Source organism: Pinus tabuliformis, chromosome 7 (assembly GCF_031772625.1).
Source record: "Pinus tabuliformis cultivar Carrire ecotype Pingquan chromosome 7, CPIR1, whole genome shotgun sequence".
NCBI lineage: Eukaryota > Viridiplantae > Streptophyta > Pinopsida > Pinales > Pinaceae > Pinus > Pinus tabuliformis.
The window spans coordinates 1,578,358,875-1,578,373,778 of NC_142293.1; positions in this window are offsets into that span (position 1 = coordinate 1,578,358,875).

The following is a 14,904-nucleotide window of genomic DNA, read 5'->3' on the forward strand; positions in this document are numbered from 1 at the left end:
GTGTAGGAAAATGTTTACTATGAATAAGACAATTAGAGAGTTCATATATGTGGGGAAAATTATTTTATATACTTAAGAAAACTTATAGAGAGGAGGAAACTCCTCTTGTGAAATGAAGTTTCAAAAAAAAAAATCCCTATGAGGTGTGTGTAGCTAAGTGTTGGGATCCTGTGACAACCAATCAAGGAACATACCTCATTGACAAGAGATGTACAATTTTTTTCTTTTAGTCTTCAAGGATTTTCATTTATACCCTTTGTAATGGACTCATTTCATGGTTTCTGATTAACCTAACTTTTTGGCCTAAGGCTTGTATTGATATTTTGTGGCTGATATCATTTTCCATAGCATGCCTTTCAGAAGGAATATAGTAGCAACAATTTTTTTTTTATATTTATCTTAAAATTTTCTTTGAGTTAATATGAGCGAGACAAAATGCATGCATATGGTTTGAAAGGCTGCTTTAAGAACTTTTCGTAGTCATTATTCGCTATGGAGACTGATTATCTTCTCTATTCAAAGGTATCATCGCATTGGAACCTAGTTTGTAATGGGGCGGCAACGCCACCTGTAAAATATTTGCTGCAATTGGGGTCTAGTGGGGGCAGCACCCCCAAAGCTAAGAATAGATGTAAAGTTGCCTTGTAAAATGTTGTAATTTCGTAGTCAATCTGGGTCGTTCATTAGGTAGAGATCCAATAGTAGAAGTCATGTTTAATGTAGGGTCTTTTGCCCTAGAAGAAAACCCCTCGCTATATATGAGGGAATTGTATTGCGTCTCTGTATATCTGTATTTTGAGCGAGGAAGAGAGAGTAGATTGAGATTGAAGAGGGAATTACAATAGATCTACTATAGGTTGATCTCTTCTGTTTCCTGGATAATATAAAAAGAAGGACTGGTTGTTTCTCTGTGGACGTAGACCAAACTGGGTGAACCACGTATATTTGTGCCTCTCTTGTTTTATGTTTTTTCTGTATTTATATTTCTGCAATATTTTATGTGTTCCATTGCTATGTAATATATAATTTTCTAACAACTGGTATCAGAGCCGAAGGTCTTTTTTTGGCTGATAAACTCATAGGAGAGAAGGGTTCATGGTTCGAGTGGGAGTAATGGCGGAAGATGGTAGGTTTAGAGTCAAAAATTTTAAGGGCCAAAACTACCAGCTGTGGAAGATGCAAATGGAAGATTATTTTTACCAGAGAGATCTGTACCAACCATTCAGCAAAAAGACCAAGAAGCCGATGAGTATGACAGACACAGAATGGGATATTCTCTTTATAAAAGCACTTGGAACAATACAGTTGTGCCTAGCGGCATCGGTAGCTTTTCATATTTCGAAGGAAACGACAACAGAGGGTTTAATGTTGACATTGGCCAAACTATATGAAAAATCGTTGGCCTCAAATAAGTTATTTCTTATGAATCATTTATTTAATATGAAGATGTGAGAAGGTGAATCTGTTACTGATCATTTAAATGAGTTTAATACAGTTACCAGTCAGTTAAGTTCTGTAGGGGTAACTTTTGATGATGAAGTTAGGGCTCTATTATTTCTATGCTCATTACCTGAAAGTTGGAATGGTTTAGCTATGGCCATTAGTAAATTTGTCTCTGGATCTAGTACTTTAAAGTTTGATGATGTTATTGGTGCAATCCTTAGTGAGGAAATGCGACGGAAAAGCTCTGGTGAAACATCAGGTAATGCTTTGACTGCAGAAACTAGGAGAAGAAAAATGGAAAGAGGAAAGAGCCTTGGATATCGCAGTAAGTCAAGAAAAGGTAGATCCAAGTCTAGATCGGGGATAGTGTGCTGGAAATGGGAGAATAAATGACACCTGAAGAAGGACTACAAGTCTCGAAAGGGAAAAGAAGGAGACATGCAACAAGAAAATAATCATGAAGCGAATGTAACAGGTGATGTGTTGCAAGATGCTTTGATTCTTTCTTTAGAAAACAATATTGATGCTTGAATGGTAGATTCAGGGGCCTCATTCCATGCCATAGCTGATAGGAAATGTTTTCATGAGTATGTTCAAGGAGATTTTGGACATGTTCGATTGGGTGATGATAAACCCTGTAAAACCATTGGAATGGGTACAGTTTTCATGAAACAGTAGAATGGAAATCAATGGCTATTGAAGGAGGTAAGGCATGTTCTAGATCTGCAGAAAAATCTGATTTCAACAGGGTAGTTAGGAGGTGAAGGTTGTGTAACTACTTTCACAGATAAAACTTGGAAGGTCACTAAAGGATCCCTGGTAATAGCAAAAGGAGGAAAGGTTGGTACATTGTATTTATGCAATGTTATTCCTAATTCTGTTAATTCTTTAACCTCTACAGGAGAAAATATGGCATTGTGGCATCATTGGCTCGGGCACATGAGTGAGAAGGGGATGGAGATTTTTCACTCAAGAAATTTGTTGCCAGGTTTGAAGCATGTTGATTTAAAATTATGTGAGAATTCTGTTTATGGAAAACAGAAGAGAGTTAGATTCCTTAGAGTTGGGAAAGAAAAGAAGAGCAAAAAATTAGAGCTTGTGCATACAGATGTATGTGGACCTGCTTAGGTATCATCTCTTGGTGGCTCTCGTTATTATGGTACTTTTATTAATGATGCAACCAAAAAAACTTCGATTTATTGTATTCGAAATAAATCTGATGTATTTGATACTTTCAAGAAATGGAAAGCTTTGGTTGAAAATGAGACAGCAAAAAGGTTGAAGTGTCTCAGATCAGAGAATGGAGGTGAATATTGCAGCAAAGAGTTTGATAGGTACTATTTAAAGAATGGAATTAATAGAGAGAAGACAATTCTAGGAACACCATAAGGAAATGGTGTGTTAGAAAGGATGAACAAGACAATCATGGAGCATGCAAGGTGCATGATATTGCATGCAGGATTGCCTTTACAATTTTAGGCAGACGTTGTATATACTGTTGTTTATATAATAAACAGAGTGCCTTCAAGTTCCTTGGATAGTGGTATTCCGGAGAAGGCATGGACAAGTAAAAATGTAAACTACTCTTTTTTAAAGACTTTTGGTTGTGAAGCCTTTGTCAACATTAATAAAGAAAATAAAATAAAGCTTGAGGAAAAATCAAAGAAATGTACCTTTATTGGATATGGTGTTAATGATTTTGGTTATCGCTTTTATGATTATGAAAAGAAAAAAATCATTATGAGTAGAGATGTCATATTCAATGAAAAGGTTTTGTATAAGGATTAGTTGCAGGAAAAGAAATAGGAGAAAGAAAACAAACAATACACAGTGCTTGAAGAGATCACAGGAAAAGTGATGGTGGCTGAAAATCATAATGATCAACAACCACAACAACACCAAACACCTCAAACACTTGAAAGTGGTGTTAGAAGATCTACCAAGATAAGTAGACCCCATGAATTATACTATCCTTCATTATATTATGTATTATTGACTAATTCTCGTGAACCAGAATGTTATGAAGAAGCAGTGCAGGTAGAAAGAAGGAAAAAGTGGGAGCAAGCTATGAAAGAAGAGATGAACTCCTTAGCACATAACCAGACTTGGGACTTTGTCAGGTTCCCTGCAGGTAAAACAACATTGCAAAATAAATGGGTTTACAAGTTGAAGGAAGAAGATGGAGGTAGAAAAAGGTATAAAGCTAGACTTGTGGTGAAAGGGTTTTCATAGACAAAGGGTATAAACTTTGATGAGATATTTTCTACTGTTGTTAAAATGGCTTCAATCAAAAATATTTTAATTCTAGTAGTAGTTGAAGGTTTGCATCTTGAGCAGTTAGATGTAAAGACAACCTTTCTCCATGGGGATTTAGAGGAAGAGATATATATGCAGCAGCCACAAGGATATGATGTAAAAGGAAAGGAGAAACTAGTGTGCAAGTTGAAGAAGAGCTTGTATGGCTTAAAACAAGCTCCAAGGTAGTGGTATCTAAATTTTGACAGGTTTATGTCTGAACAAGGTTATACTAGATGTCACTTTGATCATTGTGTTTATCTCAAAAGGAAAAATGGTGGCAGCTATATTATACTATTATTGTATGTAGATGACATGCTTGTAGAAGATTCTAACATGTAGGAAATAAATGTGCTCAAAAGGAAATTGGCAAACTCATTTGCAAAGAAGAATTGGGCTGCTGCAAAACAAATCCTTGGTATGAGAATAACTAGAGACAGGAAGAATCGTAAATTAACATCGGCTCAAAGTGAGTACATAGAAAAGGTGCTGAAAAGGTTTAATATGTAGAATGCAAAACTAGTTAGAAAACCATTGGCTAGCCATTTCAAATTAAGTAAGGAGGAGTGTCCCAAGACTCGGGAAGAAATGGCCCATATGTCTAAAGTTCCGTATGCGTCAGCAGTTGGAAGCTTAATGTATGCAATCGTCTGCACAAGGCCTGATATTGTACATGCAGTGGTATTTGTAAGCAAAACATGAACAATCCAAGAAAAGAACATTGGATGGTGGTGAAGTGGATTCTCAGGTATTTGGGAGGTATCACAAATCAAGCATTATGCTTTGGTGGTTGAAACATTGCTCTACAGGGATATGTTGATGCAGATATGGTGGGTGATAGAGATAACAGGAGAAGCACAATAGGGTATGTGTTTATTGTAGGTGGAACAACTATCGGTTGGGTCTCAAAACTGCAAATTGTTGTTGCACTATCATCAACAGAAGTAGAGTATGTTTCTGCTACAGAGGCAGGTAAAGAAATGATTTGGTCACAAAGGTTTGTTGATGAATTAGGTAAGAAGCATGAGTTGGGAAAGTTATACAGTGACAGCCAAAGTGCCATACATCTTGCAAAGAACTCTGCATTTCATTCCAAGACTAAACATATACAGCTCAAGTACCATTTCATACAGTCAGCGTTGGAAGATGGACATTTGAAGCTGGAAAAGATACACACTAGCCAGAATCCTGCAAATATGTTAACAAAAGTTGAAACCAGGGAGAAACTGAAAATTTTCTTAGTTTGAATTAGTCTTCAAGTATGATGAAGAAGATGAGAAACAACCAGGTCCAAAGTGGAATCATTGTCCAGCAAATGAAGCAGTGGTGGAGTTGCTATAATCAATCTCCAAGTGGGAGATTGTTGGGTGTGGAGCATGATTATCTTCTATATTGAAAGGTATCACTGCATTGGACCCCATTTTGTAATGTAAAATATTCACTACAGTGGGGGTCCATGGGGGGCAACTATGACCTTTGGGAGACCCCCCTCGCAGGGGGATCGGGGGCAACACCCCTGAAGCTAAGAATAGATGTAAAATTGCCTTGTAAAATGTTGTAATTTCGTTGTCAATCTGGGTTGTTCATTAGGTAGAGATCTGAAGGTAGAACTTATGTTTAAATTTAGTGTTTTTTTCCCTAGAAGGCAAACCCTCACTATATACAAGGGAATTGCATTGCATCTATGTGTATTTGTATTCCGAGTGAGGAAGGGAGAGGAGATTGAGAGCGAAGAGGGAATTACAGCGGATCTGCTATAGGTTTTGTCCCTTTAGTTTGTTGGATAATATAAAGAGAAGGACTGGCTATTTCTCTGTGGACATAGCCTAAACAGGGTGAACCATGTATATCTGTGTCTCTCTTGTTTTATGCATTTTATGTTTTTATATTTCTGCAATATTTTATGTGTTACATTGCTACACAATATATAATTTTCTAACAATCATGTGAAAAATAAATTAGTACATGAATCCTAAATCCAGAACTATTTAGCACCTGGGAGGAATAAAATAAGATTGAGTTGTGTATCTTTAGGTTCTTATCAGATTATAAATTAAGGAGTCATTGATGAAATTTAATTTCTCTAAACCCTAAGCCAAACAAAAAAGAGAAGAGTTTTGTGAGAGATCACACTGCTTGGTTTGTATATTTTTATGGAACATTCTAATAATTATTTGGTAACTGTAAATGATAATGGAGTTCAAATAATAGACAAAAACACATACATTTTATCCAATGTATCAAATTCTTGGAGCATTTGAGCTTATCCACGAGCATGGGATGGGACATTCAAATGTTAAACCTAATATGAAGCTTAAGGATGCATTTTTTATCTTAGATTTTTATGGGAAATAAACATACACATGTTGATCTTGTTGGAGAGGAAGCCTAGAAACTCATAACAATGTATTTGTTAAAAAAATACTTCAAACGATGCCAAGGAAGTTCTATAGAATTCACCATACATATTGATAAACTAATTTTATCTTATGACATATGGGCAAATCACTTTTAGAAAAAAATGGAAACCTAACATCTTTGAAACAAGAGAAAGACCCCACATGATAATAATTGTTATGGAAAATGAGTTGCTAGAGATAGGTTCAAGTTTCAACAAATCAGAACAACACTACAGTTCAAAGAGGGAATTTTACTTCCACTTCTTGAAAAAAATTTAAATGCTAGTTTGAGGTCGAGGTTAGCATCTATTGAGCCAATTTAAGTATTGCTTCCCTGCTATGAATCCACTTACTCTGAGATGTGAGCTTATGTTGTCAAGTTGTTGGTTATCTTGTTTCATGATATGACAAATGGTGATATTCATCAGCCTAAGTCTAGAGATAGTAGTGATTTTTCAAAACATAAACGATAATTTCCAAATTCATATTTAAACTTAAAATGACAAAAAAAGTATAGCCTATAAGTGCTTATTTTTTAATGTCCCCCGTTTTCCATGCTTAGTAAGAATGGAGAAACCTAACGAGTGAAGATTCATAGCATTATGTGACAATATGAAACAAATGATATTTTATTATATTTTAATGTTTATTTTGCATGCTTGTGATTGCTTATGGATTTCTCATGCATTTAAGAGGAGAGAAACACCAAAGAGTATGTATCTTCCAATTTGAGTTGGATAACATTTTTTGTTTAAATATTTCATATATAAAAATTTTAAAGAAAATTGATCATCACGATGATGTTGTCCAATTGTTATATAATGTGATAAGGAAGTTTTATACAGAAATATTGTTGGACAATCAATAGAATATGAAGGAACTCACAAAACCGTGAGGCATCCTAACTTCCATGTGCATTTATTGAACCTTATGCTAAAAGGAACCTTGTGATTGACTTTGATTGTGTGTTTTCGATCCAACTCGATGTGGTGATTTTTTTATCATACAACTTGCATTTGAGGATGTTGCATATCTAGTTGAAGTAGTTGGTGGAAACCTACTAGTGCTAGTACAAGCCTCCAAGTATGCTCTACCATATGTTAATTCTACTAAGTTGTTCACAGTTGCAAATTGGCAACAAGGGATTGTACTTCTAGTACGAGATCAAATCAACTAACGTAGTTAACACCTAAAATGTGTATCCACTCACTGGGTGATAAGATAACAGAAAGTGCATGTCACTGAAGTTCTTAAAAATATAAAAACATAAAAATAATACCTTCAGAATTAATTCAAGTTGTGATATTACCGAAATTGAGCGATGAAACTTAGCAAAGGATGTTTCTTCCAAGTTCTAAAAAAGCCAATGTGAGAATAACACCAGAAATCGATTTAAGTTCTTAGATGATGAGAATTTAGAGAATGATGAAGTGGATTAGAGTTCTCTACCTGTAATACGCTTCATGGACATGGATAACAACCCCTTCTTAGGGTGTGAACGCAGTATGAAACACTTTAGACATATTCTAGTATACCAAAGTGAATCAACAACAATGATCATAAGCCTTGGTCGATTGGCCATTTGTACGAATGTCGTGTTGGTCATTATATGCATGTTAGTGCACTTTCACTTAATGCAAACATTAGTAAATATGTATATAACATCGTATAAGAAGCTCTCATGCTATGTTTTCGATCATGGTAAATATAAATGGACCAATCTCGGTTAACAAAAGCAAAGAAAAAATAGTCAAGGACATGCATAGTTGGGTCCACTTATACATCATTTTAAATATTACCTATCGGTCATAAAATGGCTAGGATGGTAAATACACCAGTGAAAAAAATGATATTGAATTTATAACATGATGCAAATAGTCCCTCGATAATTGTTGATAATCTTTATCTTTATACGAGAATTTGAAAAACAAGATACTATTATGTATGTTGAAGTAATATATAAATACTAGTGTTGACCTTATTGGTTGCATGTAAATAATATTTTGAATACAGGTGGAAGTTATAAAGCATATATTTAACATATATAATTAAAAAACAACATGGAATGAATATAAAGGTATGAAGGTTCAGGGTTAAATACAAGATAAATACAATTCATAAATTCCCATTACAACTACGAGAATGAAGACACATATCAAATTACTGCCATGAACTTGTCGAGAGTCATGATGAAAACCAGGTTGGAAGTAGTAAACTGTTGTCTCATATGGAAATACTCTTGATAGATGTGTATTAGATACAAATATATCAAGTAAAAGGAACAAAATAAAAGGATTCAAATAGCCTGGTAATTATTAATTCTTCTATGTAAATGATATGTTCTACAATGAATCACGCTCACATTACTGAATCTAGCAGTGAATGAGTAAGTGAAAAGGAATATAGAACATTGTTATATTTCTACATTAAAGTTACTCACATCATAAAACTCATGTGAATATGATGTGGAATCCATATGGAAAGTTCTAGAAAAGGATCCTTAGCATAGGTATAAATGTACTGAAAAAAGGAAATAAAAAAACTAACAAAATTGGCACCATAATAGATCAATTAACATTTCCTAGTCATATTTAAAATCATAATATATATATATATATATATATATATATTTTGTTACTTGTAAACAAGTACATGATGACTCTCATTTAATGGATTGGGAAATGATACATGTAGAGCCAAAGGAGATTGTCTGGCTGAACCAAATATATCTTAAACTTAGAGAAAAAAAGATGAGCTCTAGCTCTCAGGTTGAGCTCTGGTTTGGCATCAATACAATGAAATATTTTACTTCCGAAGAGGATACACGAGAGAATAAATATGTGAAAAGGAGAAGTATCCAGCAAGGTTTCGAGGAAAGGAAGCGGGACAGTGAACACCAAGGACGATGTTCGTAAAAGGGGAGGAGCATGTAACACCCCTCCATTGTTAGAAATCCCACTTGGGTAAGATTGAATTGCATTGGGTAACATGGAAGAAAAGCCATGAATTTTTTCTGTAAACAGATGATAAATAATAAGTGGAATATATGTATTTAGAAACATGACACCAAGAAATTAGAGTCTTTCTTAATCAAATTCCATTGGGTAATGAGAATGGATAATTTCTCATGATAAGAATTCCAAATTAAAATCCAGATAAGCTTAATTGATAGGAGAAAAATATCCATTAAATTTCATAGTTGGTGTAACATCGTATGTTTTGAAAAAAACATGAAATCATCACACGAGAGAAAGGCGAGCATTTAACAGAAAATCCTAGGCAAGTGGATAAGAATATCCACAAAAGAGGGATGCCTCTAAAAGGAAAATTTATCGTGAAAGACAAGTACTAATACTTGCGGAGGGGGATCAACAAGAGGTTGTTTACGCTTGGATGAAAATATCTTGTTAGCTCCATGGTGAAATGGAGCAAGGAGTTCCTTTTTGGGTGGAAAATAGGTGTAAGAATTCCAAATAATTCTAGTGTGATGTGAATTTAAATATTACTTCTAACTTTCTTACCAGAACTGTTTGTATGCACAACTACCTCACTTGAACACTTTGTATGTGAATTTTAAAGTACTGATAGTTTGGTGATATGCTATTTTGGAACTCCTACACCAAAACAAGAGGTTCTGTGAGTGTGAATCTAGACAAATAAAGAGCTAAGTGAAATACAGATTAATAATTATTATAATAAATCATTTGCAAGACTAAAATAAAAAGGGAAAATTATAGTTCAAATGGTATTTTTCACAGTGTACTAGGAATTCATATGTTAAAGCATATGGTTTCATGTTATTTTTATCTTTATTTATTTATATAGGATGAATGGTGAACACAAAAGAAATATACTATGTGTACCTTACTAAACTAGCTAATACAATTTGTATTATTAAATACATGAGCGAAGATGGTGCTATTTATATCATCCTGAACCCTAGAAACACATGCAAGGCATGCTACCCTACAATGTTGTAATGGCAAAATACATGATAGTCCATTGGGGTAGGAATTGTATGATTGTAGGTGGAAGGGTAGGGAACTTTGATTGTTGATTGAGTAGGAAGTGGTTGCTATAGAAGAGGCGTTGGTAGATATCAATTACCTGTGATGTCGTAGTAGTGTTGGGTTAAGGGATAATTATGCAGTGATAAGTTGGGTAATACCTATCATACCCGTTTCTATTCAGCTAAGCAGCACAAGGAACTAGTGGGCATAAGAATTGGTGTTATTTTAGTAAGGGGCGCAAATGGTAATTTCGGTAGTATGTACCATAGAAGTAAACATATAAATTATCATCATATGGAATAAATTTCCATGCATAAAGGGAATCAAGAGGGTTGCCTATGAAAAATAAAATAAGGAAATACCATTTTTGGATGCAGAAGGAAAGTAAAGTTACAATTAAGATACAACCATAACACAAGTGATAACAACATAATATAGTAAACACTTAACATAGATATTCTTACTGTTACTCCATGCAGGAAGAATAAGTTAAGGTATAATCTAAAACTCAGCTATCTGGAGCTATTAAATAAAAAGGGTCATAGAATTCAAAATAAGTGTTTCATCAAATCAACCGTAGTATTTACAAGTATCCCTCTCATGTGGATGCAACTTTTCTTTACATATATTCTAATCTACAAGTATGAATAAGTTGTGATTATAATCATCATAACCTCAACCTCCAAGTGAGAAGAACTCTTCTATGAGCTATGTAATTTCATGACTTTCGAAATAGAAAATAGACCTTTGTGAGGATGCAACACTATTATCACGGGTCTCTTGATTAAAGACCCAAAAATGATTCACGAGCCTCAATGAAAAAGGATTGCCTCATACTTGCAAACGAGACACAAATTAAGCGATAATATCCAAAGAAACACATCTTAATAGGGCAAGGGTTACCATCCTCAATTTAATAAAATCATGTTACTGGTTACCTGTTACAGAGATCCAAGTTGTCACCTTCTCCTTGGTAACATGAGTCAAACACAACATAAATTATCTTACAGTATTGACATAGAGTATCCAAGATAATCGAATTAAAAGTAGAAAACAAAACCAACAAGGTTACAAGTAAGTCAAGAGGACACTTATTACCTACATGAAGTACTGACTGTGCCTCACTTGGCATAAAATGATGGAGAGGAAGCTATGAATGAATAGTATCCCAATATATGTGGTTGAATAAAAACACAAAATTATTAGCAAGGAGACATCGATTAGGTAGAGAATGCTCTGATTTCATCAAGCTACAACTAAATCCCAAATGTTGGAAAGTTAAACGAAACTTAGAGTGCAAGAATGGCAATTTTGGGGTAAGTGCCACAACTTGTAGTAGCAGCTAGAGATAACACATAGGATTATATTTGAACGAATATTTTTGAACTAGTTTTTTCTATCAAAATGACAAAATTCTAACCATGAAAATAGAGGGTAAAGATATAGAAAGGACTCGGGACTAGTTTCAACCAGCTAGGGCATGATGTTCTAGTTGAACATACCACTATAGGGTATGAATTAGTTCCAAAAAATATTGTAGAAAATGAAGGATAAGTGACATGAACTGAGTTGTTTAAGCTAAGACAAATCCAACTAAAAAGATCAGCGTGCCCAGGTGGACACGATTAAGTTGGATGGACAACAAACATATAGATATAGTTTGTGGTCCAAGATGATTATTCGTCATGCCTTGCACAAAATACACCCATGGTTACATCGGGTGATGAAACCTAGAAGACCATCAATCTATTAACAAATGGTTTCGATTCTTTATATGGATCCAGAAAATAATCAATGCAACCAATGCTTACTTGTAATGGATGTCAACCACCAATTCATGCGATATGTGAATCTGAAAATTTTCTCGGACCCTAAATCATAGAATCTAATATTCAAATATAGAGGTGAGAGAGATAAAAGCCCCTTCAAATTATAACAATAGCGGGAACCCAAAATCGGGTGAAGAACTTTGCCACCATGAAATGTCAAGAATGATATTGAAGCGAGGAAAATAGAGCATGCTAACATTTGATTAGAATCCTTTTGAAAAATTACTTGAGAAAGACACCAAGATGAGAAGTGGTATGGTCTCATCCATGGAAAATAGAAAGCTTCGTCCATGTTATTGCCACACTAAGAAGGAACATGTGACGCAAGAAACACTCTTAGGAAATTAGAAATACTGTAGTGAAAGTTGGAAATAGGTAACATGACCATGATCATGGTGTTAGGGGAGACCCAACAAGTTGCCATGGTGATAGTATATACCCAACTATGCCCTCCTGACCTAAGAAAATTTGTAACCATAGATCCAAGGTATTCCATGTGAAAATTCTTAGACTCGAAGGAACCCCTACTGCAAAAAACATGGATCTACGTCATCCACTTGATTTTTAAATTACATTCATCAAGTTATTCTTCTGAATACTAAATAAAATTGCTTTTGTAGCCTACACTAATTAAATATTTGATCTCATGAAACATAAAATAGAGCAAAGAACAAGATATATAGGGCACACATATTTTTGGACACAATAGTCCCCAAAAAAACCCAATGTGGTAAAAATGGTGCAACAATTCTGAGGGTTTATTATTATGAAAAATAAATATTTGAATACAAATCTAGGATGCTCATCTAACAATCTTTTATAGAAAAAATAATAGGGAAAAATATGATTGAGTTTTACCTCACTTCACGTGACAGAATTTTGGTTGATCTAACACAAGACTCACTAACTCTACCTACTTCTACATTGGGCCTCTGTAGGCTCCACGTCAGCCTTTCAGGCTTTGTGTCAGCACTGCATCACCTCTTTTTACCTTTGTATCAACTATCCCCTCGTTTTGGCAGTTTCTGAGAATTCCAGTTGTTCCTAATAGTTATAGATTCTGTTTGAGAGATAGCCTCTCGCTCTGCACGGTTCTTTCTGGATCTATGTCAAGACTGTGTGGGCCCAAACTGGGCGAATTTCAGTTCTTCCATCTACTGTGCTACCTCTATGCAAGCTCTCTCCACCTCGTTGTTAGTATTATTTGGAAAGTCCCTCTCTCGTATTCTCACAACCCCTCTATTGCTGAATGATAACTTAGTTTAAATTTCTCACTTTCCTAGCCCCAGAAATCAAACTACAGATCAATTCTCTCTCTCTCTCTCTCTCTCTCTCTCTTCGTGTTTCCAAATGAACCCCAAGTCTCCATTTTATACTTTTCCTATTGAGTCTTCAACAACCAAGATTAAGTCTCTAATCAACAGATAAGATTAAAACATTACTTCATCCACCTTCTAGATCATTCTCACACATATTTTGATTAATGCCCATTAATATTTTAATTTCCCTAAGTTTCGACTTAGGAACCCCATTAATAATATTAATTATTTCAATAAAATACAATCTGGGTGGAATTTCACCAAACGGTTTCTGGTATCTTTAGAAATAATCTGACTTAGCCTCTCCACCAATTTTCAAGGCTAGACTACTTCCTAAGAAAGACACCAAGTTGACCAAAACCTAACACTCCCTCTTAGCAAGGAAAGTGCTCTAGCAACAATTTCCACCTACATGTTGCTCTATTTCTAAAGCACCTCCTTTCTGCACTACTACTGCCACCAACACTATGTTGTTGTTGTTACTGTACTGTTGCCCTTGAGACTGCCACTACCACTACTACATCTATACTAGAGCTCCCTCTCAAACGTTGCATCTTCTATGCTCTTAACACTGCCACTACTAACATTTCATCCATACTGCAACTTAGTTACTGAGAGAAAGAACTGAAAAAACATACAAAATTAGCTGATCTTGACTATGTTCAGCATAATACAATGAATGTTGGAATCTGACTGTTATTGATTCTAACCCTCTGAATCTTCTACGTTGTTGCTAACTCCTGCATTGTGCCAACTGCACTTCTGCCAACCTTGCTCGATGGTGATCAATATTTGGTCCCAAGATACTGCATCTATCCTCCAAACACTCCACTGCATCATTTGACACTAAGTCCATCTTGTTACTACTGAACCTTGGGCTCCTGTAGCAAGGAATTGATCAAAGAGGTGGACTCCTCAAGGATCCTGCACACATGTAGTCCTCCCGACTATAGCTCAATATCACCCCATCTCCCTCCAGGAGATGTGTGGGCACTCATGGAAAACTCATCCTCATCAATTTTGATGAAGAAGCCTTACGATCATGTTTCACATCCTTGTCAATTTTCTTCAAAGGACATCGAGATGCATACTGGCCCATCTCGCTACAATTGAAACATTTCACCTTTGAAATGTCCTTCTTTCGCTTCGACTTTTTTTGTCCTTTCAAAGCTCGTGTTGCATCATCCATCTCCTCCTCCATATTTATGCCACTCCGATAGCTACCACTGAGGTTTACCTTCACTAGGTCCCTCTGTAGCTCCTCATGTTGACGAGCCACCCACATCTCCTACGATAAAGGTATTTTTTCTTTGCCTGATATGCTTTGGAATAAAACATGCCATTTATCTGAGACTCCATTCAGATCTATCCTCACCATCGCAGTTGGCTAAGTAGTGGACCACACTATAGCAAGATAGTCTCTAGTGTTCTAAAGACACTGAAGATAGAGGTACACCCCTTCTCCTTTCTTCATAAAAGTTCGCTGCAACGTTTACTCTAAACACATCTTTCGTTTTTTGGAAGAGCCTTCATATAGAGGCGACAAGGCTTCCCACATCTCTCGGGCTGTATCCTTGCCCTGTAAGTGTGAGACCACATGATCTTGAAC